The following is a 26,646-nucleotide window of genomic DNA, read 5'->3' on the forward strand; positions in this document are numbered from 1 at the left end:
ACAGCAACCCTGTATCCATTAAAATATAGACTCTCTCCAGAGGTGTCTGACTTCCATCGTGCGTGTGAAGAATGAGATCCGATGCAGACATAAAGTACGTGGTGAGAACGCATAATATATACAGTCACATATGTGGTGTTAATGCAAAGCGAGTGACAGCATATTGCTCAATAATGGTATGCCCTGGCCACATACAGACTGCATGTTATTATTGTTACTGTATGTCGGCTCCATTATGGTAAATGGAGCCAAAATGACACATCGTCCTCTTGACTTGTCCCGCACGGTGAGGTAATGTATTGAACGTTTCACCCTCTCGTTCGGTATATGAGGAGTTTGTTGTGTGCATACTGTACTGTAAGTGGCAATGTGTTGGACGCCTTCACCGTCGGTTGCTTTCAGACATTAATTGCATGTACTTACTGTGCTGTACTGCAGGGTTTCTCAAAGTGGGTGCCGTCCAGGGGACTGCTCATAAGTCCCACATCCCGTTAGTCCGACCTACGTGATCTGTTGCGACTGAGGTTAGGGTTAACGACCTATGTGGCCGGTTAAGACTGAGGTTAGAGGTCTGACCTACGTGATCGGTTGCGACTGAGGTTAGGGTTAACGACCTACGTGATCGGTTGCGACTGAGGTTAGGGTTCGCGACCTACGTGGCCGGTTAAGACTGAGGTTAGGGTTAGCGACCTACGTGGCCGGTTAAGACTGAGGTTAGGGTTAACGACCTACGTGATCGGTTGCGACTGAGATTAGCGTTAACGACCTACGTGGCCGGTTAAGACTGAGGTTAGGGTTAGCGACCTACGTGGCCGGTTAAGACTGAGGTTAGGGTTAACGACCTACGTGATCGGTTGCGACTGAGATTAGGGTTAACGACCTACGTGGCCGGTTAAGACTGAGGTTAGGGTTAGCGACCTACGTGGCCGGTTAAGACTAAGGTTAGGGTTAGCAACCTATACGTGGTCGGTTAAGACTGAGGTTAGGGTTAGCGACCTACGTGGCCGGTTAAGACTGAGGTTAGAGGTCTGACCTACGTGGCCGGTTAAGACTGAGGTTAGAGGTCTGACCTAAGTGGCCGGTTAAGACTGAGGTTAGAGGTCTGACCTACGTGGCCGGTTAAGACTGAGGTTAGAGGTCTGACCTACGTGGCCGGTTAAGACTGAGGTTAGGGTTAGCGACCTACGTGGCCGGTTAAGACTGAGGTTAGGGTTAGCGACCTACGTGGTCGTTTAAGACCGACCTACGTGGCCGGTTGGTGACACATACTGTTATCTTAGGGGAAAATATATTTACGTACCGTAATATTGACATAAATGTTCTATAAAGTAACAATGTGATGTGGAAGAAAATGTGTTGTTCAGCGATTACACATCACATATCGTTGCAAAGCTGTTGCTTTTTCAGAAACTTGATAAATAGAAGCAATATTTTTGAAAGGCGGGGATGTTGAGATGCCCTTTTAGCGTGGCATTTTGTGTTCCTTCTTATTTTGTTATGACAGTTTACTAATATTATTGAAGTCCACCACACTCAACAAAATTGCTTTCATCATGATCTAAAACTGCCAAGTGAGTCACGGTGTGGTCGTTGGTGTTTAGCTGTGTGTTCTGCTGAAGCATAATGGGACTCAGATATGGCAGGAACATTTCAATTAACTCCCACTTTTGGCTGTTTATAAAAAGCACAGTTATTCAATAGGTTCTCGCATGACATATAATAGACTCTGTATTTATATTTTTAAGGAAGTTAACCACTTAGACCCTATAGATATACTTAGATATAGATTGTCTATTTCCGTGTGATCGGAACTACAGTTCTTAACCTGTCGTTAGAAGCAACAGCTGCACCAGTGGTTCTCAAGGTGGGGTCCGGGGACCCCCAGGGGTCCTTCGGGGGGTTCCAGGGGGTCCCCAGTGAAATTAGTTAAGCTTCAACGTCAGATAACTCACAAATAGATTGAACAAATATGTATTATAGAATGAGAATACAAGTGTGCATATAATATTTTATCTTGCCGTTCGGCTCTGCTACATTTTCTCCCTGCTCGGCACAATTATACAACCATCGTTAAACATTAAAGGTGTAGTGAAATAAAAAATACGTTTTTCACACTTTTAGACCATCTCCGTGGTCATCATATGAGCATACCTAACAATGGATGCCAAAAAAATGGGAAAATTCTCATTTTTCTATATCAAAAGTCCATAAAAATATTTGTTTTATTACTTCCTGAAAACGAAAACGTGCTGCGTGATGACGTGTCGAGGCCAACATCGATAAAAGCCAATAAAAATGAAGCTCACCCGTATCCTCTCCATATGTGCGCATCCGTGCAGCACAGCTGCTATTGATTACAGAAATCCTCCGTTTTTATTCCCATTCCAGATAACATCCAGACAGTGTATTACTCGGTTTCAACTTAATCATCACGCTAAAATATGTATCTGAAAACATTATAGGGTAGAAATAAGCCACATAACAGTAAACTGGTACAGTTGGCCGTCTATTTGATTTGTAAACAAACACACACCACGCTGCTGCGTATAGCATAGCAACAGTCCCTAGCTACCGTCCCATCGCCTGAAGGGATGCGACGCTCTGATTGGTTCAGAAACTTCAGACCGGTGTTTCAACTTGAAACCGTTTGAAACTTCATAATAAAATGTCCACCATTTCCGTTTCATTACACCTTTAAGAGCAGGGAGATAGATATACAATAACAACCCATTAGCAACAGAAATAGCAGAGCTCACCGGTGGTGCTGGGGTGGCGGTGGGAGCAAACGGTGCATAACAACAACCAGGAGCCATGTGCAGAAGGAACACAGGGAGACTGCAGTCTTAGGTGAGCTTAAATACCCCGCCCAATTGGTCAGCTGACTGCCACATCAGCGCATGACATTTTGGGTCGTGCATAACACTGTATACACCCACATACCGGTAGTAATGCAGCGTATTAACCCCTCGAGTATATCTGACTAACTAACTCGGGTACAGGCTTTAGATCCGACACTATTATTGATCCTCCAGTCATTAGACCGACAACCTACCTCAAACCCTAACCTAACCATAACAATAACCGCAAGCACGGGAGCAGCACATGTTCGAGCGCTAGTCCGACCGTTGTTCCCGCATGTCGGACTAATGCTCCGTCGGAATTACCATGGGATCCCACTAACTCCGCAAGCTACGTATCATTGTAGTTATATTATGCTATAGACTATTTGAAAATAGCCAGATCATTTTCAAAACATCTTTAGACTATTTGGACTATTTCAACAACATAAATCCCGACTCAAAATATTTTTACATGGGTGTCCTTAGCCATATTTATTAATTTGGGGATCCTTGATATGAACTGAACTGCACCATCAGGGTCATTTAATTCGGTAGGTCAACAATTTCACCCTAACACCAGCGTGGTTTGGCTGCTGCCAACATTATGGAAACAGTTTTTTTTCTTTCTTTAATATATATTTTTTGCTAATTTAGCAGCTGCAAGGTTGCTCATTCACAGAGGACAAAGTGATACGTGTTTGATGTTCCCCACAAACAAAAGTACGCTTTTATTTCAAAGACAGCATATGAAAGTACATTTGACAGTTCTCTGTTCACTGATAGACTCTTTAGCAATTTAATTTCATCTACGTTCAGAGAAGTTCAAGCTTTGAATTCTTGCCTTCTGGTGCTTGGAATCCTTTCCAACCCGATCTTCTGTTTGTACCTTCAGAAGATCTTTTGCACGCACGCATGCATGCACACATGGCACACAGAACACACACAGTCTACGGAAATGTTGTTTTCCTTAAACTTCAAGTTAATTGTCACATCACAAGTTTGCAGGTTTGTACAAGCTCACAGCGCTTTGCCATTTCAGAAATAATCATACAAATAGTCAATACAGAAAGAAACAAAGGAAACAAAGCCAAAGATAACAAGACGCAATTAGCTAAATTTAGCAGCAGGTGTGTGTGTATAGCAGCAAATATATACTGTAGAATCTCTGTTTCTTGTACAAGCGAGATATATCATTTAGCAACAGATATCAGACATGTACTGGACCTCTTTTGTAGAGAGAGATTCAAGGTCATTATGTGAATGTTGTACACTATGTCCAAAAGACCAAAATATAACTTCAGGATGTCATGCCGTGATAGGGGCATGACATTTTTAATTGTATTCTTCGACACACTGTGCGTGTGTGACTGCGTGCGTGCGTGCGTGCGTGCGTGCGTGCGTGCGTGTGTTTATTTTTTAATACAAGGCCTCGGTTGACAGTGCAATGCAAAGTTAAAAGTTTGAGCAGGATTCAGAAGTTCAGAACTTGATTCAAGGTTAGCGAGGCAACAAAAAAGCTTCTTCAAGCTTGATGCTTTTACTGCAGTGAAGCTCTTGTGTCTCATGCACTTTATGACATTGTATGATTTATGATTCGTACATTATTATTGCAGAGTCAGTACTCAGTGATCTGACTCAGGTTTTCAACCCTTTTCACATCAAGGTCAATTATTTATTGGGCATTTGAGCCATTTGATGAGATTTAGCCCCTCAGACCTAAAGACTTTGTCCACAATTCCATGCTGTATTGATGTTGGTACCATAGGAGAGATAACCGGCGAACGTTGATCAAAATAACAATTATTCTAATGTGTAGAGTAAATGTAGTAATGCAACAATAATTGAACTCTTGAGAGCGTAAAATGAAACCAAATGGACCCGTAAGGGTTTCTTCTTCTTCTTCTTCTTCTTCTTCTTCTTCTTTTTCTCCTTTAGTCCTCCTCCTCCTCTCTCTCTCTCTCTCTCTCTCTCTCTCTCTCTCTCTCTCTCTCTCTCTCTCTCTCTCTCTCTCTCTCTCTCTCTCTATCCCAATGTCAGTTCAGCTGAGAGAGAGAGAGAGCGAGATGGAGGGCATATTGAGAGGGGATATTACAAGTGAGTGAAGTGCAGACGATTGATAGATTAATCCAGAGCTGTTTACGATCCAGTTAAATTACCTTGGCAAAAAGTCAGATGGACGGAGATGGATGGAACAGAGAACAGGGGCTGTATAGGGTCAGCAGAGGACGACGAGGACAGGGCATTTTGGGAAAACTGTGAAATATTTCTCTTACTGAATAATGAAATGCCCAAAATATAAGAAGGATCAGAAACCGTTTGGAGAAGGTGCACTCTACTCAGGGAGAGTTTTGAGGAGTAAAGTCTCAATAACTGGGTGCAGATTCTTCAAGATACAATGAAAAAGGAATATCCGCACTTTTTTTTTAATGTTTTTTTGTGGCTTTCGCCTGGCTTTCGCCTTTATTTTATGGCTGCCCAAGGAGTGTTTTTCGTGCAAAACAAATGCTTAGAATGGATTCAGAATGATGAAAAACCCCTAGTTTGACATGCCACATGCTATTTAAAGCATAATGAAATTTAGAACATTTTGCCATATATTGGCTGTTGATGGTACCCCAACTTTCAGCAGCTGTCAAAAATTCCCCTAGGGTGGTTGAATATAAACCAAGAAAATTCTTGGTAAGAAATGTATTCCCAGATTTGACTGGTAATACTGATGATATTCCCTGACTATGGGGGGGAGACATGCAGTAAAAGCCGTCGGGATCGGGAGTCGAACCCGCGGCACACTGCCAGACTGGATTACCAGCCAATAAGGTGCCTGGACCGCTGAGCCACGGCCCAGGCCGCACTCTAGTTTCTTATGAACTTATTCATTTTCAAAATGCAAACACAGCAGCAGAGAAACGGACGCATTTCGGCACGTCGGCCTTCCTCAGCGTTTCAGACTCATAGAGAGTGCCGATATTCCATTTACAAAACATAATAAGGACACCATGGCGCCGCCATCTTTAGCGTTTCAAAATGTCCCAATGTAAACTTTCGGAGTGCTTCCTCTGAATCTGTGGTTCTTCAACACCAGTATGTCGAGCAGGGACGTGCAGAGAGTATTAGAGGGGCAGGGGCTGAAATCCCATAAGAGGGCACTTTATAGGATAAAAATAGCGAAAATAGCAGATCTACAAGTTCACAACGCGTGGCGCTTCAACACGTTGAGAGCTTGTAGATCAGCTATTTTCGGGGCGCAAACCAGCACTCTTTAGCTAGTGGAGATGCGGTGTACGACATGGATTTCTAAACAAATTTGTTCAACGCAAAATACTGTGTTCAAGTTCAGGAGACTTCAGAAAAAAAGCAATTCTCCTGAATGCTGCCTTCCGGTATGGCATAGAAAGGAGTGGCATTTGCATTTCTTTCACCATGTAGTAAAAAGTAAACGCTGCATTCGTGGTCTGGAAAGGGCAGTTGTTTTTCAGACGGGTAAAAGGGCAGGTGCTGAAGCCCCCTTTGATGTCTATGTGTGCACGTCCCTGATGTCGAGGCACACTGCTATGAGAGACAGGTCCAGGTGTGCCATGTATGGCATTTTGTGACAGCCACACATTATTATTGCAATGAATATAACACAGCTATACAAACAGAAATGAAGGAAGTGAACGGCAATGTTCCCTCTAATTGTTCACCGGTCTGAGCAAACACTCCACACCTTCTGAGCACAACTTGAACAAGTGAGCAACATGAGCGCACTTTGTACATTATGCTCATGTCATGTTATGGCTTATTCAAACCTATAAGTAACAGTTGCATTACTTTTAATAAACTGTAGGCTATAAGGGCAGTTACACAAAAAAGAAAGAAAATCCATTCTTTTTCAGTATTATAGCTATCTGAACACATGTAGAGGAATATGTTGACAAAACGGTGTGTACATAAACAACAGGCCTAAATGAGTCAACAAAACGCAAAATGCATGGACATACTAATTGACAGATGGCCCTGGCTGAGAAGTGACAGGCATTATGATTAATACAAGACAGTAGCCTAATAATGTATGCATGCAGTGCAGTCTATATGATGTGAGCATTTATATGCCTACCATTTGTAGCCTTACTAGCCTACACTCTGAGTTAAATTAACAGATTGAGGTCCCAGTCCCAGTTAGTCCAGGCTAATTTATATGAATTTAATTTGGGGGTCCTTGAAATTAAAATGGCTGAGGATCACTTTGTTAAACTGTAGACTATAACAACAGGGCTTGGTTTAGAAAAGCCTATATTTTGCACTAAAGTAATATATCGAATAACACATAAATATAGGTTTTAAGGCTAGACTGGCATTGTAGAGATCGAGGTGGACTAGTGAGATATGAGATTATCTCTCCTTCATTGTGGGACTGCAGTACTCTGGAGATATGTCAACACAACAAATACAATGTGAATTGTGAATGTTCAGCTTCAGTCAGTTTTTTAGTTCCTACCTGGAGGAGTAAGTGCGTTATCTCTGCTGTGCACAGCTGGGGAACCATGTGTTTAATTATATCCATGGTCTTTTTTCAGTCGCGCGTGCGTGCGTGCGTGCGTGCGTGCGTGCGCGTGCGTGCGCCTATAACTTCACATCAGCGATTTCCATATATGACACACAGATCCCCAAAGATAGCAGATCTACAATTTCAGCATGTAGAGCTTGTAATAGGTCTGCTATTTTTATACAGTTGTGCTTTGATGTTGTTGACTTAATTGGTTGGAAATGGTTGTAAAACCAACTGCTTTGTATTATACTGTACAGTAGGCTATCTGGAGTTTTGGACAGACTGAGCTTGGCAGAGCACTGAGAGCAGAGAGAGAGAGAGAGAGCATAAATAAAAGAGGGGCGCGTTGTTAAAACTCCATCCGGTGTGAACGACAAAAATATACTTTAGAGACACCGTAAATGGGGGGTCTGCAAGAGAATGAGAGAGAGAGAGAGAGAGACGGTGAAGGTCATCGGAGAGAAGAAATGTAATGAGAGACAGAAGAAAGGGAGGAGAGAGAGGGAACGAGCAGGGGACGGGCGAGAGAGCGACAAAACAAATGTGAGGGGATAAAAGGAGCTTTGTGTGAGACGGACAAATATGGATGAAGAAAGTTTGTTTATTTATTCTTCGTCCGCTTTGACAAGATGGACACAAACGAGTGAAACATTGGAGAGAACCTGGGGGCGGGGGGCTGGTTTGGTGCACTGGGGGAGCGGAGGTGGTCTGAGCCATGGGAGGACAATATAGCTAAATAGTTGCTGTCGTTTTGGAAACGTCGTACTGTATGTCTAGAAAGCCTTCTTATTTTGATAAAACAAAAGGGGAAAGGTGAAAATACTGTAGCTGATCTAAAAAGCTGCTATTTTCACGACTTTGGTGCGACACTCTTGTATGATGAGGAAGGCGTTGTGGAGATATGAGGTTTCTGCCTGATCAGCGACAAAAGGAGAGAGGAGGTGTAGGAGGAATCCAGCCAAGGAACGCAGGAGCAGTGGTGTAAAGTAACTAAGTACATTTATACTTAAGTACTGCACTTGAGTACAAAGCAAATGTAATTTGTTCTTTACTGAGTATTTCCAATTTCCAGTAGACTTCTACTCCACTACATCTCAGAGGCAAATATTGTACTTTTACTCCACTACAATTATTTGACAACTTTAGTTGTCATCGTCATGTGGCGGGCTTTTCAAGATTTACCATCGATGATTGCATTGGAGTCACACAGATCTGGGACATATTGACTTTCGTGTCAGAAATAATTCATAGAGGGGGTGGCACAGTCGGCAGTGCTGTCGCCTCACAGCTAGAAGGTCCTAGGTCGAAGGATGCATCGAAGGAAGCATGAGGTCAGTCCGCTGCCCCCCCAGGTTGGCAGAGGAAGTGTAGTGCCCAGGATTACATTAGATAATTGACACTGGGTGAAAAAATGGGTTAGAAAAGAAAATAAATAATTCATAGCGAAACCTGACAGCTGGCAGGCCGGGCCATTTAACAACACAGATGGCGTTGGTTCATGGAGACCACTTCATAATCCTATCCATCCTTCTTCTTCGATGTCTCCCTTTTGACTCATACCTGTCTATTTAACCTCTAGACGGGCCTGCCCAAAAGTTATTTGTGCAGCAAATTTTGCCCGGCAGCCGGCGAAAACTAGAGTTCTCAACAGGCCTGAGAATTATGCCCTGGCCCTACCTGGGTCCTCATCAAACCCTGTACACTCAAGACACTGCCACCGCTGCCACCTTTAGATCTCCATATATGGAGCTGACTTGTTCTGACATTCCATATATGTTGATCTGACCTCATCAAACCCTGTACACTCAAGACACGCTCCATATATGGCCAGTGCACGCTTCTCGCCCCCAGACATCTTACTGGTACTGTAGTCCTCACTCATGCTTAATTTATTATGCACACGGCATGCATGCATAAATTGCCGATCTGCAAGCTCACAGGTCTTGAGAGCTTGTCGATTGCCTATTTCCGGTGTGCGACACTGGCATGCAATTTAAGCACAAAGGTGAACATGCAAAGATCACGAACCATGTCAGACCATGTCTCGCACTATCTTCAGGGACCAGTAGGGTGGGGTGGGGGGAGGGCGGTGGGGGGTTGATGGATATGTTTTCCCAACCACTTTATGCATTGGTCAATTTAACAGCGCTAACATCAGCACATTAAAAATGCATGGTGCCCAAGGACACAGGAGTGATGCTTAAAGTGCGTGTGCGTGTTAGCGCGCGTGCGTGCGTGCGTGCGTCTAGAGAACAGTACATCACTACCAGACAGTCCTCAGGGACCGTTCCCTTCAAATCAAGCCGACTCTGAACTGCAAATTTCAAGGGTTTGAATATTGACATTTTGTTTTACCATTTAACGAGAGAACCTTGAATATTAGCGGCACTTATACAACGACATCATCATCATCACCTCCTTTAAAGGTAATATTCATACATAACCCCCGGAGGAAATTATGACTTAAACTTTGAACAAAAAATAAGCCAAAGGCTTTGCCACTAAAGTGTAAAAGTTGAAGTCCAAATATACTGCACAAGCTTTCTGGCTCAGAGGCTCTGCAGGGTGGTGAGAAGATTAATGGAGGTTTAATGTCTACAGCAGTACTTCTCAAGGCTTTTTTTTGGTCCAGTGCGCCTAGCTCTATCTAACATTATCCAGGTCCTTTATGCCACTCTCCGTGAACCCAATTAGAAATGCAATCGTACAGACATAAAATAGGCCGGGGGATACCATTGTAATGCTATTTGGTGTTAAATAACTGCTACGGTTATAAATTGGAAATTTAATCTACGCCTGATGATGCCCTATTTATATCTGGGACACATACAGACAGACAGACACGGGTTTAGTGAATTACTATATGGATAATTTAATCATGTTCATTTGAGAACAATTGAATAAAAATGTCATGATCACAATCTGCCCATCGTCTCTGTCCGCAGACCTTTCCCTAGTGCCTGTCTATGGAAGCGACACAGCTTTCTGCCCCATGTGCACAAAGGGAGGGACTTTCGCCCTATAGTTTTAGACCCTGTCTCAAGCGAACTTGAGCCACGAGAGACACCACAGAGTTTAAGTAAAGTACAAATACCTAAAACTAAATACCACCACTGCTGCCGGGTGACATCTGGCCATATATCCACACAGACCCGGAGCATACTGTACGTCAGTCTTAGCAGGTCCACCCAGCACTCTTTCTTTTTTTCTTTCTTTGTTTTGTGTCCGTCCGCATACTACGGATATTAATTGGGCTTATGAACTGAGCTTTTCACTGCCAACACTTCTCACAGGACGTGATGGTATCATATTAACTGCGTTTGTTTTTTTCCCCCCTGGAGATAATTTACTTCTGCTCTTGGCCGGTCTTGTGCACGGCTCTGAAAGATAATGATTATGTGATTGGTCATGATTAAATCTGATCAATATCCGATCTGATAATCTGTATTCACCCTAATCCAGGGGCTAATTCCTCCCGGACTTTTCCATTTCCAAGGACCCCCCCGATTAGCTTTAGCTTCTGGCTCTCTGCACACTCTGCCTCTTGGCTGAGTTATCTCTTCTGATTGGATCGAATTAGTATCCCAGCCTGTTTACTAAAGAGCTGGAGAGACAGGGAGACCTCTGTTACTGAACACTCTATAGCAATGATACTAACACTCATTTTAACAGCGCAATATCACTTACCCTAACTTTAACGTGGTTTTCTTCAGGGTTCACGGTCATCTACACAAGCATTACGCAGTCATCACATCAAGGCAAGGAAAGGAAGCATGGTTGGATGGAATTAAGTGAGGCAAGGAAAGAAGTGAAGACGCGGAAGGAAAATAAAATTGAGTAGAGGGGAGGAGGCGAGAATGATGGAGAAGCAGAATACTAAGGTGTTTGACTAGATTGACTAGAGAGAGAGAGAGAGAGAGAGAGAGAGAGAGAGAGAGAGAGAGAGAGAGTTTCCAGAAGTTTCCGAGGGCAGATAAACAGATAAACATTGTGTATTTCTGGGCCAATGCTGATGTTTGGATTCTCACCTGGGATGTCTCAGGATTCAATTCTGTCTGCTTGTGATGTTTATGTACTGTGTACTATGTAGTGTGTGTGTGCGTGTGTGTGCGTGTGTGTGTGTGTGTGTGTGTGTGTGCGCATGCGTGTGTGCGGGGGTGGCTGTGTGTGCGTGCACAGCCAGATCCAGACTCCAGACAGAGGGAGTTACTTTAGATGTGAACTATACTCCAGGCTGGATTGTCATGGGATTCGCTGTGGAATTAGTGTCTTTCTCCACCTTGTCTATATCCTCTTCCTAATTCTCTCTCTGTCAAGCTTTTCTTTTCTTTCTCTCTCTTAGTTTTTCTTTTTGTGACCAACTTTTTATTTTATTTTTTTAAAGGAACCCTGGGTTAGCACAGACATTACAGGAGAGGGAAACAGGTCTTGGATCAAATCTGTCCTTGCTCCCTGTGCTCGAGCACTGGAAGTCTCCAAACTCAAAACCTCATAGGATAACTTCCAACGATCCATTCGTTCGATTCCATCTCATTACCAGCATCTTTTTTGCAGCCGTTAAACCGGCAAATAGAGCACTGAAGTCTGACGTCAATATCGGTAGAGGGCGCTAAGTCCACAGGTTCATGTACTTTTTATTTGCATTGTAATCCTCATAGGGGGATTTTAGATCGCCTCATATAAGAACTGTGTTTGAAAAATAAACAAATCATCCATGCCGTTTAACTCATATGGATATGAAGAATCAACTGATTACAAGAAAACACTAATGTTACTGCTGCAGAATTAGTCAAATGTTTTCTATCGAGACACAAAGGACACATGTACATATGTGTTTATTTAATTTTTTTCATTAAATTATTATTAATATTATGTTTTGTATTCTTTTAATGTTTTCTTGGAAACGTTTTGAAATAATAATTAACGACGAAACATAATATGAAGGGATATTGACTTGTGACCCATAAATAAATGCAGCCGACAAATGGGTTCCGAGTTCCGACCCATGAGTTTGATAAACAGTAGTGATTTGACTGCATGGAGTATACCGTTTCGTCCAGTCGTTTCTCTCTCTTCTCTCGCCTTCATTCAATCCCTCCCTCTCACTCACCTCCACTGACCCTACAGCCCCCCCCCCCTTCTCTCGCCCTATCTGCATGTGTTATTTCCTCCAGTCATCCATCCATCCATCCATCTCTGTCCATCTCTCCATCTTTCCGTCGGGTCAGGTTCGGGAGGAGAAGTGGGAATTCTTTTTTTTTTTGCCAAGGCAATTTAGCTGGGTGACAACCTAGCTCATAACTCAGCGTCTACAAATCTGTCTGCCTGTCTGCCTGCCTGCCTCTTTCTCCTCCTCCTCTCTGTCTCTCTCTCTCTCTCTCTCTCTCTCTCTCTCTCTCTCTCTCTCTCTCTCTCTCTCTCCTCCCTGGAGTCTGGGGAAGAAAGTGAAGAATTGATCGTCAGAGGAGGAGAGAGGATCGGGGGATCACTGGGGGATGGCTATAGAGAAGAAGGGGAGGATCAGGGGGAAAGTCTCGGTTAACATCTGAGCTGGGGCTCTGCGGATGGAGTTGAACTGACAAGAGGGGAGAGAGAGAGTGAGAGAGAGAGAGATAAAGTGAACTTTTTATTTATTTTTTATCGTGGGTGTGAGGGCTGAGGGGAAAGGATGGAAAGTACCAGGGATATAAGTGTTTTTGTTCAAGGACACTTCGACGTGTGATGAGGCCTCGAACCGGTGACCTTCTGATTAGCAGAAAGAGCCCTCTACCCACTCAGCTAAAGACACCCTTGAGGATGTATGTCGGGGCACGGTGGCACAGTCTGTAGTGCTGTCGCCACACTCGATTCCCGCTGGGGACGTGTTCTCTCCTCCGCGTCATCAGTGCCCATACCCGAGGCGGGGTTGGCGTGGGGTGTCTCTAGGGGGAGTGTGCATACATGTACAAAGTTGTACGCAGATCGGTGCAGTTATAGGTATATAAGGTGCTATAACAGGCCCATGTGAAAATCGGAGATTAGCTGATTCGGACGGACGGACGGAGATGGACAGGGTGAAAAACATTGTCTCTCCCAATGCCTTCGGCCTGGTGGAGACAACGATGCAATTCATTTCATTTCATAATGAAGGAAGGTGTGCGTGCGTGCGTGCGTGCGTGCGTGCGTGCGTGCGTGCGTGCGTGCGTGCGTGCGTGCGTGCGTGCGTGCGTGCGTGCGTGCGTGCGTGCGTGCGTGAGTGCGGTGAAATCCAGAACATGAAAGTCTGAAATTGTATGGACCCTCAGAGTTCAATCTTTACACTTTCACACTCAAATGAATGCTGGGTGGCATCGCTGTCTGTGTCTAAAATGAGGGAATATGCACGCGTGACGCGCACACACATCACAGCATTAGTGAGAATCGGCTGTCTGTGACAGCGACAATGAATTGGTAATCATCTCTATCTGCTCTGCTCTGCTGTCACATTACATCTGTATGCAGGGGTGGACAAGGTACTCAAATGTCTTACTTAAGTAAAAGTATCAATACTACATGTCTGTCTGTCTGTCTGTCTGTCTGTCTGACTGAGTTTTATTCTTAGCTGCCTTCTGACCTGCAGTTCAGGACATCACAGCCAAGACACAGACTGTGTGTGTGTGTGTGTGTGTGTGTGTGTGTGTGTGTGTGTGTGTGTGTGTGTGTGTGTGTGTGTGTGTGTGTGTGTGTGTGTGTGTGTGTGTGTGTGTGTGTGTGTGTGTGTGTGTGTGTGTGTGTGTGTGTGTGTGTGTGTGTGTGTGTGTGTGTGTGTGCGCGTTCGCACGCGCGTGCGCACACACCCTTTCACCAGACTGCTCATAATGAGCCCCAGTCTCCACCAAACTGTGCCGACACCTGCTCACAGACCGCCCTACCCTCTGTGTGTGTGTGCGTGTGTGTGTGTGTGTGTGTGTGTCGGTATGTAAACAGGTTTCATGCACCACACACACAGCCTTATAAACAGTGTTTGTCCAACAGTGTAAACACACAGTGTAGCTATGCCTATGCTATGAAACAGCCCTGCTTCAATATTTGACTTTACAAATTGACACACAAATTTTAAACTTGTGGAAACTTAAACGACTCGGAACATTAGCCCAAAAATAGCGGATCTAAAAGCTTTGTGATCTTGTAGACCTGAACTTTTCCGCGAAGAGATTTGGTGTAGAATAGGAAAATACTGACTTCAAAGAAGAAAGTCAAAGAAGGCCATGATCACAACACCAGAGGGAGTTCCACAAGCCACGTTCAACCCAGATTCTTGGACCACAATGCTTACATGAAACGATTTTAAGATGGCCCCATGTTATTCTCCATAGAGAAATGACTTCCATGAACCAGGCAGAACCAGGGGATGAGCGAGTGACGTCAGGACTTCGGCGCTCCATTTGTGTGTCTTTAAATGTTCTGATAAATTGAAAATGGAGGACCCTGATGTAAGACAAGTCTTAGTGCTTTTTAAGGTTTTATCCTCTTAGCGTTTTTTTTATATTGACCTGTACTTTCGTTAAAATGTACCCATTCTACATACTGTGAATAACATTTTTAAATCAATCAATCAAGAAAGCATGTCAATGTAGTTGTACAGAATGGTCCAGCTTACTAAAGAGTCCCTCAGTTCATGTGTCCCTCTGTTCATCATGTGGGCCCTCGGGGTTATTGGCATCACCGTTCCAAATGGGGACATTAATTAGAACGCGCAGCGGTACATGTCCTCAATCTATCGACGCTAGTCTGACTCGTCACGCTCCAAAAACAAATAAGCATGCTCAGGAGGCATGGCAGCCAGAGATGCAAAAAGTACTCACATGTTTTATTTAAGTAAAAGTATCAATACTGCAATGTAGAAATAATAATAATAATAATAATCAAAATCTACAAAGGTTTGATTGATTGATTGATTGATTGATTTAAGTATTTATTAACAGTTTGCAGAATGGGTACATTTCACATAAACAGTTGATTGTGCCAAATCTGGTTTGCACATGGTTTGTTGAACTCCCTCTGGTGGTGTGGGTGTGGACTTCATTGACATTATGGAAGTATTTAGACGTACATGGGTATCATGGTGGTGTAGCGAATCGTGTGGACCATACCCATTGCAAGATGCTGTACTCTGTCGTCAACCCTTAGCCATTCCAGCCTGTCAAAGTGGGCAGGGGTTGACATGAAACAAGTTTTAGAATCACTAATGTAAAGATGTGTGTGAGAATTGGAGTTGGAGTTTTTCCCTAATCCTACTGAGACCTAAAACCTTTAATCCTTGAGATATGTATTCTTTAAGGTGATAGAAGGCTGACTTTGTAATCGTCATAAGGTGGCTGTTGAATTTCAGGTCATGACAACACAAAGATTTCTGGCTTGGTCTGTTTATTTTTTAAACATTACCGGTTGAAGTTCTTTTGTCTTTGTTTGATGAAGGAAACAGTAGACACGTACAGTCATTGATTTGTTCAGTGCACTTAATCACTGCTTGCCTTTGACCATAGACCCCTCGGTGATACAGGTATGCGAATGTGCATGTCATTTGCATAATTATGGTAACATAATTGTTGTTTTCTATCATCTGAGATTCTGAGCCATTGGGAGAATGTAGAGTATATCTCAAAAACAAAAGGCCCCGGCATGGAGCCTTGGGGAACTCTATTGTTGTCTTTTTTCCCCAATTTAACCAAATTGCATGAGAAATAGAGTAACATTTCCCAAAACACTGTTCTTTTTTTTGCATGAATTCAGTTGTAATCGTTGCTGATTCCACCCACAGAGACTCCATATCTATAATCATCAATCCATGATGTTGGAGACGTGTTGTATTCCAGAAGCTAGTTTTAGATTAAGTGCTATAATTTACTGTTATGGAAAACAAACAATTATGATCTGATACACTGCACTGTCTCTTGAGGCACTACACTGTGTCTCTGCATTGATGCATTGATGCATGTTTTTATCTTGCTTATTCAGTCGCTCTGGTTAAGAACATCTGCTAAATGTAAATTGTGAATTGTACTATTTGGTGTAGCCATCTGCACATTTAGATTTTAGTTTTAGTCGTAGTCTCTTTAATAGTTTTCATTTTAGTTTTAGTCACATTGTAGTCACCTGGAATGTTTTAGTGTTAGTCTAGTTTTAGTATTTTGGCGGGCCTTGATGCCGTCGTAATGACTGTTTGTACATTTGCTGAAAATCACAGATCTGCTATTTTAATCATGCAACCAAGTGTAAAATGACTTATATTGGATCTCTTGTCCACTAGTCCCTCCCTAACATTTTAGTCTAGTTTTTATTTGTTGACGAAATTGTCAGTATATTTAGTCTCAGTTTTAGTCATCGTAGCTTAGTTTTCATTTAGTTTCCATTTAGTTTTCATCAGTGGAAAAAGGTAGTCGACGAACATTTTTCGTCTTAGTATTAGTCGACGAAATCAACGAAGAAGTTGAACAGCTGTCAGTGAACCAGTCCCATCATAGCTCAGTGAACAAACATTCTCCCAGACCAGGGCTATTCATTGTGCTCTGTATGTGAGGATGTGTGCAGTACTGTACACTAGGGCTGGAAAATAATTGCGATTAAAGGTCGAATTGTGTTTTTTGCATTGAACATTGGAGCGTTAACAATTTGTATTCGTTTGCCTTTCAGGCTTCGTAATCACAAATTGCACTTGGCAGATATGACAAATGACTTGGAAATAGTGTCTTTGTGAACAAAGTTCTTGTGATTCCACTGAGCAGTGCGTACAGTGCTGTTAGCACGGTGTGACAGTGCCATGTGTTCTCTTCTCACAGCATGGAGGGAGGGTCAGTCAGTAAGAAGCACAGCGTACTGCCAGGATTGAACGGTTTTGCGGACGTGGAAATGTTGCAAGATGTCCTTTTGTCTTTCTTTCTATTTCCTCATCTCTTTTCCCTTTCCGAGTTCAAACGCTGCTTTGTCAGTGGACAGATCGACTAACCCCCCAGTCATTAAATTTCTTCCTGGCTTTGAAGTGCTCTGTTCTTCTCTGTGTCTCACTGGTGGAAAGTAGTCTAATCAACTAATCAAATGATTCCCGAGCGCGGCACGGCTGCGGCTCACCGCTCCAAGAGATGGGTCAAATGCGGAGAACAAATTTCACTGCGGTAATGTGTGTGACAAATCGTACGACTTTGACTTTGACTTTTTACTTTGAAGTAACTAGGTACAGTACATTTCCTCAAGCACTGTACTAAGTACATTTTTTAGGTATTCTGTATAATGAGCACTTTTACTTTTGGTAATTTAAGTACATTTTGATGGCAATACTTTTGCACTTTTACTCAAGTACATTTTGAATTACGGACCTTTACTTCTAACTTGTGTTTCTACATTTCATTATTGATACTTTTATGGGAGTACTTTTTACACCACTGGTATTAATAAGAGCTTGTAACTAAATAATACATTGGAACCAATTGGATTTTCTTTTCACGTACAACGACGACATACATTGTTCTGTGGTTAAATTTTCATGCTGTGCACGTGCGTAGGAGCACGCATGAATGGATGTCCCCCGTCGTTGGATACTGTGCGTGCGTGCGTGCGTGCGTGCGTGCGTGCGTGCGTGCGTGCGTGCGTGCGTGCGTGCGTGCGTGCGTGCGTGTGTGTGTGTGTTTACTCTGCCATCAGCTTGGCCTACTTGCAGACAGTTCTGCTGGTTGCACGTCAAGCAACTGTCATGTATTCTCTGTCTCTCTGCTCTCTTCTCCGGTGCTTCCTTCCTTCCTCTCAGCCTATGACGGCCATTCTCGATCGCACGACTGCGCTCACTGAGTCTGTACCTACAGTATAGTCAAGGTTTTTCTCTGTTTTGGGTCGGTCACAGTGCTCAGGTATTCTGCCACAGTGTATCCTCTGTTTAGGGCCAGATAGCATTCTCTGCTTTGGTCACCAACATTTTGACCAAAAAATCACGCTATATTTACGTTCAGTGTGTAGTCGTTTGCATCTGATCGTTGCCGATTGCTTAGAAAGCATGAGTGTCTATTTCAAACACAAAGTGTTTTTTGACATGGGGGGTCATATTTTGCCTGTCATAATTGTCTGTAGGACAGTATTAAGATGTTGATATCGATTTTGTATTCATCCTTAGCGCCCCAAATCACACCTTAGAAAGCATGAGTGTCTATTTCCAACACAAAGTGTTTTTTGACAGGAGCAACTGCCTGTCATAATTTCACACTCCTCCCCATCTAATTATTGGACAGTATTAGGATGTTGATATTCATTTTGTATTCATCCTTAGGGCCCCAAATCACACCTTAGAAAGCATGAGTGTTTATTTCAAACACTAAGGGCAGTATTATGCGTGTCTTAAGTACCAGGTCTTATTACTTAACTTAAGACCTGGAGGCGTGGTCAATGCTGTTTGGCCACTCAGAATAGCCAAATGGCATTGATCACGCCTCCAGGTCTTAAGTTAAGTAATAAGACCTGGTACTTAAGACACGCATAATACTGCCCAAAGTGTTTTTTGACTGGAGACTGGAGAGTAAGTATACTTTAAGTATATTTTGATGGCAATAACACGTCATTATTTGTTTTACTCAAGTTAAACGTTGAACACAGAACCTTTACTCGTAACAAAGTATCTTTGTGTTGTGGTATTGCTATCCCCAAAAGACGGTTTTAATTAATTTCCTTGCTTTGAAGCTCTGTGCTCTCTCGGTTTCCTCCTCAAAGAACATCGTTAAGCCTCCGTTGCCTCCCGGGCCTTTTTGCATGCGCACCACCACGCCAGTTCATCGTTAGCAGCAACTTTCGATCGCTCACGGCCAACTGGAGGTCACGGAGGGGAGAGGGAGAGAGGAAGAGAGACAGACAGAGAGAGAGAGAGAGAGAGTCGCTGCCCTTGCGATAACAAATGCTGACTACCGCACTACACAGCAAAAATGAAAACCCAAAGGGACCTTTCCTGGATATGGGGGTCAGAGTTAAATTAACTGTGGGCATTACTGTTGCATATCCAATGACGGGGGAGGGAGGGGGTTTGTGATTCATGTCTCTAACGAGTAAACTGTGAATGTTTAACAGGCTACCCAACCCCCAGCAATTAAGTGTGTGCATGCATTTGCGCGTGTGTGAGTGCGTAGGAGTCAGGTGCGTAACCATTGTTTGTGTTGTCCTCGTTATAATTACTGTACTATCTGGCCCTAAACAGAGAATACACCGTTGCAGAATACCTGAGAACTGTGACCGACCCAAAACAAAGTCAAATCTTGACTAGGTAGTAGGTACAGACTCAGTGAGTGCAGTCTTGCGACCGAGAAAGGCCGTCATAGGCAGACCTGTCTCCCTAGTGTACCCAATACACAAAATGAAGTGGAAACTGAGCTACATTTCCTAACAGTCTGTCCACTGTACCAAGGCATGCTTCATTTATAGCCATGAAAACATGGCTATATAACAAAAAAAACTCCCATATCTGCTGAGCGAAGAACAACAAATGTTCGTGAGCATGTTCGTGAGCTGCTGAGATAGGAGAAGGATATCAAATGGAACACAACCACCCTAAAGACTACTAATCATTGTGTGTATCCCTGAACTACTGTATCTGCATCTAGTGATCTCGGTACAGTACATAGAAATTGATTTAGTGGATATTCTGACTTTCAAATATACACATTTTATTTTGATCATATCATTGTTCCATTTTTGCTTTGGCAATGTAAACATGCCAATAAAGCCAATTGAATTGAGAGACCCCAAAGGAAACACAAGTCTTTCCTCAATACATGCACAACTACTACAACTACCAACCATATAGCAGCTTAGCACACAAGTATTTCTGAGTGATTGCCCGAGTGATTGCCCGAGTGCGTGCGTGTGTGCGTGCCTTTCACCTGGCCCAGGTGAAAGGAGTTGGCCTCATTAGGCCCACTGGCAGAGCCTGACCAGAGCCTTGTGGTGGTTCTGTAGAACCGTGGGTCCGACCGACTCGATACCTGGCACTGCACTCCCTGTGGGGGTGTGGAACGCGTGTGTCGAATGTGAAGTCGGTGGGTCAAACGGTTCTCGAGTTACGTGCATTACAACCGTACACACACATACGCACGTACGCAGAGACGTGGTGCATTTATAGTAGGATGCAGTTGGCAGCATGTTTTGTTTAGCTATTGATATTTGTTTTCTTTTTCTCTCAGCACTCCCCTGGCTTCCTCTAAATAACCAGTGGTGGAAAAAAGTACACAATTGTTTTTACTTAAGTAAATGTATATATACTGCAATGTAGAACTATAGCAGCTTAGCAGTATAGTAAAAGTCTGCAATTCAAAATGTACAAAAGTATTTGCGTCAAAATGTACTTAAATGTATATATATATGTATGTATAGATGTATAGATGTATATAGTGTGTGTGTGTGTGTGCGTGTGCGTGTGCGTGCGTGCGTGCGTGCGCGTACTATGCAATCAGCTTGGCCTACTTGCAGACAGTTGTGCTAGTTGCGCGTCACCGTCAAGTATTTCTATATTGCAGTATTCATACTTAGTAAAACACGTGAGTACTTTTCCCACCACTGCATTCTCCTCCTTTCTTCCCTTCCTTCATCGATCCGTCCATTCTCTGCACCACTGGGAAAGGGAACTAAACTAGAAAGATGATATCCTGTGAGTGCAGGTCGCCTATCTCAGTGTGACAAGAATTTCTCCTCTCCTAGGCTGTTGCGGCGTTCCAACTATTTTCGTTTCACACTTTTTCTCCATTCTTTTTGTAATGCCATGTGGCAGCTTTTCTCCTCCGAGCACACAAGCTTTGATAGTGCAGAAGCTTTGATAGTGCAGTGCACGCACGCACGCACGCACGCACGCACGCACGCACGCACGCACGCACGCACGCACGCACGCACACACACACACACACACACACACAATTTACAATTTAGGCATTTAGCAGACGCTCTTAATCCAGAGCGACTTACATTAAGCAAGAACAAAAAGCATGGGAATACATCACATATGTAAAGTGCATTTATCGCGAAACATGCGTAAGCTAAGAACGTGACTAGAACATATCTACAGTATATAATGACACTATACATATAAACTATAACTAGAACATATCTATATAATGACACTATACATATAAACTATACATATATGCTATACTATTCTGTACACACGCACGCACGCACGCACGCACGCACGCACGCACGCACGCACGCACGCACACACACACACACACACACACACACACACACACTGTTTGAATTACTATACTTGTGAGGGCGTCAACATCTTAGGCCACATTTACACTGGCAGACAAATCTAGCCTGAATCAGATCTGTGCCACATCAAGATTGAAATCTGATTGGTTTAAATGGTCACATGATTCATTTAAACAAATCAGATTCCAATCTGGATGTGGCACAGATCTGATTCAGGCTGGATTTGGCTGCCAGTGTAAATGGGGCCTTAGACGGCAATATTATGAATGCCATTGTTCGATATAAAATCAGGCAACTCTAACCCGAACCCCTTAACATAATCCCATAATCCTATTCCCAAACCTGAATCCAAATTCTAAATTGTAAACCTAAACATTTTTCTTGTGAGGACCGGGAGTTCCACCTACTACTTTTGGGGATGTTTGGCCTTTACAAGTATAGTGCAAGTACACACACACACACACGCACACGCGAGCGCACGCACACGCACAGACATGTATGCTTGAACATAACCATAATGTAAAAAGCTGAAAAATGACCACGGCCCCCTTGTGTCCCAAACCACTGAATCCGGTCACATATGATCAGATGTGGTCCATGAGCCACAATCTCTAATCATGGCCTTCAGAACTACCATGCAGCTGTATATTAAGCATGGGGGCCGGCCTCCTGTCGCTCTGTGTCCGTGATTAGAGGCCTCTGAGCAGACGCCCTGTGCCCAGAGCCTCCCTGTCGGAGCCTCCAGTCCACACACCCTGCCCCGCCGGGCCCACATCAAAGCCTCCAGTCACCACCCAGCAGGGCCGGGGCGCCCCACGGTTGGGGGTCTGAGCTGTGTGTGTGTGGCTTTTCTGTTTAACCACTCAGGCCCTACAGTGTATGTATACATCGAATAGCAAAAATAGACAATCTACAAGCTCTCAATGCAGGTCGGGGTTCGACCCCCGGCCGGCTCATAGAAGACTGTGAAAAATGGGACCCAGGGCCTCCCTGCTTGGCGCTCAGCATCGAGGGTTGGATTGCGGTACGTCGCTGCGACATACTAGCGGCATGTCCAGGGGGTGTACTTGTAGGCTACATCATGTCCAGGGGGTGTACTTGTAGGCTACATCATGTCCAGGGGGTGTACTTGTATAGGCTACATCATGTCCAGGGGGTGTACTTGTAGGCTACATCATGTCCAGGTGGTGTACTTGTAGGCTACATCATGTCCAGGGGGTGTACTTGTAGGCTACATCATGTCCAGGGGGTGTACTTGTAGGCTACATCATGTCCAGGGGGTGTACTTGTACATCAAGCTGCCTCGCGCTAAGGAATCAGGAAATCCTACCTGCGTGGGCCTCATGGCTCGGCAGAGTCGGCAAGGCTTACTTACATTGTAGAACGCTTTGGTTAAAAGGCGTTGTACTGTATATACACTGACTAAACGCACCATTCGCGGGTTAGCCCTTCCATCGTGGTGAGATCATGACCTCATATCACTTCACGTCTCATTCTCAAATTGATCAGAACCCTCCGAACAAGAATGCTTCCATTTTAGCTTTGATTGAAGTGACTATCTTAAGGATTGTGGCACATGACTAATGGAATGAACTGAAATGCTAATGGGGTTTTCCCAGAGCACTTGGTCGCGGCTGCCGGCGAGGACCGCGCCAATCTCGTGTCCAATCTGCGACTGCTTTTATGATGTTGTACGAGCGAGCCTGGGGATTGATTGTGAAACATGGCCGTGGAATAGAGGATCCTATTCATCTGCTTCGATTAATTAAAACGCTTGAGAACCATGGGGTTCTGCGCGGACGGGCGGGCGGGCGTACGTATCCAGTAACAGGCAACAGGCCATTAGGTCCATTATTCATAAGCATGGTTGCCTGGCAGAAGAAGCTGTCTGAAAGGGTGTAAGCACACTTAAGCCGCAAGAAACGCCTAATCCAGGCGTCTCTTCCAGGTTTTTAAACAGATGGTGTATGGAAATTACGCTCGTGCACGGCTGCAACTTCAATACACTGCAAGTTGAAGCTGCGCACGAGCGTAATTTTCATCCACCAGCTGTTTAAAAACCAGGAAGAGACGCTTGGACTAGGCGTCTTCTTGGTGCTTCTTGGCGCGTACGTACAGTATATGTGCCTGCGCCCAAAGCCTGTTGGTCAGACGGTAGTAGGAGTGCATGGAAACAGTCTGTGGTCGAGCCACTGCATGGGGTCATTCTGCCGTGCTCAGTGCTCATGGCGGGCTCTGAAACGACTGGTCAGGATGCCTTCTGTGCAGTGGTGGAAACGAACTAAGTGCATTTAAGTTTAAGTGCTGCACTTGAGTACAATTTGGAGGTGTTTGTACTTTACTTGAGTATTTCCAATTTCCACTACTTTTACTTCTACTCCACTACATCTCAGAGGTCAAATATTGTACTTTTACTACACTACATTGATTTGAACACTTTAGTTACTAATACTATAGTTACCTACTTTGTAGATTTTGATTATTATTACAACAATACAAATACGCAATCCATGCCATTCTCGAGATATCTCGTGGTAATATAGGCTATATTAAACCCTCCTTTGCCGAACACGAGAACACGAGATTTGATAAAACAGAATTAATAATATATATATATATGTGCGTGCGTGCGTGCGTGTGTGCGTGCGTGCGTGCGTGCGTGCGTGCGTGCGTGCGTGCGTGCGTGCGTGCGTGCGTGCGTGCGTGCGTGCGCGTGCGTGTGTGCGTGCTACTAATTGTGCAGAATGTCCCATTTTAGGTTGTCAAATGTATACAAATCTTTTGAAAATAGCAGATCTACAAACTCATGAACGACGTGTCGCATCACAACGCAACGCATAGTGACAGCTATTTACCGGCTGAAGTGGTATGTTTTGTAATAATAAACCAAATCTACAAAGTAACTAAAGTTTTCAATTAAATGCAGTGGAGTGAAAGTACAAGTTTTACCTCTGAGATGTAGTGGAGTAGAAGTAAAAGTATTGAAAATTGGAAAAACTTTAGTAAAGTGCCAATACATCAAAATTCAGTACTTTAGTAAATGTACTGAGTTACTTTCCACCATGTCTGTCATATAGACAGCAAAATGACGTGTGCATGCGTGACCGAGGAGGCATACAGTGCAAATCTCTGACGAGGACATCAATATATTATGTTGATGATGAGGAGGAGCATTAAACATGCATAAGAGCTCAGAGGAAGAGATAGAGAGAGACGGAGGAGATGAGAACATGCGGCATAGTGATGAATGATGGTGCGTGCGTGCGTGCGTGCGTGCGTGCGTGCGTGCGTGCGTGCGTGCGTGCGTGCGTGCGTTGGTGAAAATGTTTAGTTTTAGTTTTTTTCGTACTTTGGTTTATTTGTCAGGTATAGGATTCAAAAAGATCAGAGTAAGTATTATGTAATAAAAACTCAAAAGATACCATTTAAAAATATAAACTCGGCAATAAAAGTTAGAAAACGTAACTTTGGTCCATTATTTCTCCACTTTGATTGATTGATTGATTCCAATTGGAATTATGTTTTATGTAATTTTAATTGTTGATCGTTGTCACCTGTACAACAAGGTATAGATTGTAAGGATCGGGCATTTGTGGAATGAGCAAGACTGCTAAATATGTGGGTAAGCACCTCCAACAAATGTGCCAAGTTTTAAGTTGCTTAGTGGATTGGATGATTGCACTCTCCCATAGTAATAAGGAAAAAACAACACAACAGCTTGGCACCTCCTCCTCATCCTGGTCACCAACCTAAACACATTTTGCTGTGGGATGGCATCCCATTCCTCAACCAGGTTTTGTTGCAAGTTAGTTAGTTTCATTATTGTCCACCTGTGGAAATTCGTCTTCGGTCTCAACAGTAAAAACAAACAGCAACAACACTTACACAATTATTTTCATGGCAAAAATGCAGTGCCTTTAATGAAAGGTTTTTTGAGCAAGTAGAAGGAGGCCGAAACGTTGTATATCTCTGCTGTCGGGAGGAAACCTCATAACTACAAAATGTTCATTTTTCAGGAAATGAAAAATATACATTTTTCAGGAAATGAAAAATATACATTTTTCAGGAAATGAAAAATATACATTTTTCAGGAAATTAAGAAAACCATATTTTTTAAAACAAAGCAATACAGCCTCATCAAAGTTGTTGTTGTAACTCTATATATATTGTCAATTACTTCCATGAGAGCGGGAGAGGTGGTGGAGTTTGCTTTTGCAGACATTTTGAGGGTCCAATGGAGTTAAGAGGTTTTGTCCAAAGCCCTTTTTACTACTTTCCATTGGTTCAATATTTTGGAAACAACACACAGACGTAAAGGGTGTTCAATAGCACTGATTCATGCCAAAAAAAAACCCTAAAAACTGGAGGTATGAGGTTTCCTCCCGACAACAACGATATGTTTTTTTTCTGCTCTGGTAAAGCTTTTAAAACGGTGTGCAGACTTTCTCCTTTTTCAGTTTATTTCTTTTGTTCGAGCTCCCATTGAATTTACTGGGAAGAAAAAAACTAAAACATACGAGCATGCATTAGGTGAGTCATTTATTGGACATAACAACATCCACTCGATGTTTTTATGTGCCACTGACGCAAGCTCGCCCCATTACTAAAATTGTCCAATTTGTCCCCAACCCTAACCGCACGCAATGCCACGTGTTGATTTCTATATTCAATCCATGTCTCCCATTTTTCAGTGAATAACTCCTCTTGTAGTCTCAATGTATGCGTTAGTTTCTCCATTACAAATATCTCCTCCACAATGCTCAGCCACTGCTCACAGTGTTTCTGGTTTCTGGTTTGTAGGCCTACCATAGCCTAAAGGCCTATTTTATCATATTTTTCTGGTTGCTTTGTGTATAGGGCTCCTACCTGTAGACACTCAAATATGATTTAAATCCCAATTTGGAAAATGGTGCAGGATTAACTTGGCACTCGCTTTTTCAGGGAAGGAGGTGCGGGGACATGTCTACACTTTGTTGGTACAGATCAATAATAAAACTTGTTGGAGTATATTATAAATGACCGAAAGGCATATAAATGTTGATAAACTAAAACTAAGGGTATTTTGTATTTTGTGAACACACAATACAG

General features: G+C 43.3%; 1 protein-coding gene across 1 annotated transcript in view; it reads left to right on the forward strand.

Annotated features, from left to right (window-relative positions):
• The window catches only part of LOC306914237 (sodium/calcium exchanger 3-like), a gene marked incomplete at both ends in the record, with an annotated part of 73,059 nt that overhangs the window by 22,009 nt on the left and 24,404 nt on the right, over positions 1-26,646 (forward strand). The window lies entirely within an intron of this gene.

The sequence above is a fragment of the Electrona antarctica genome, assembly GCF_951216825.1.
Source record: "Electrona antarctica genome assembly, chromosome: 21".
Lineage (NCBI taxonomy): Eukaryota > Metazoa > Chordata > Actinopteri > Myctophiformes > Myctophidae > Electrona > Electrona antarctica.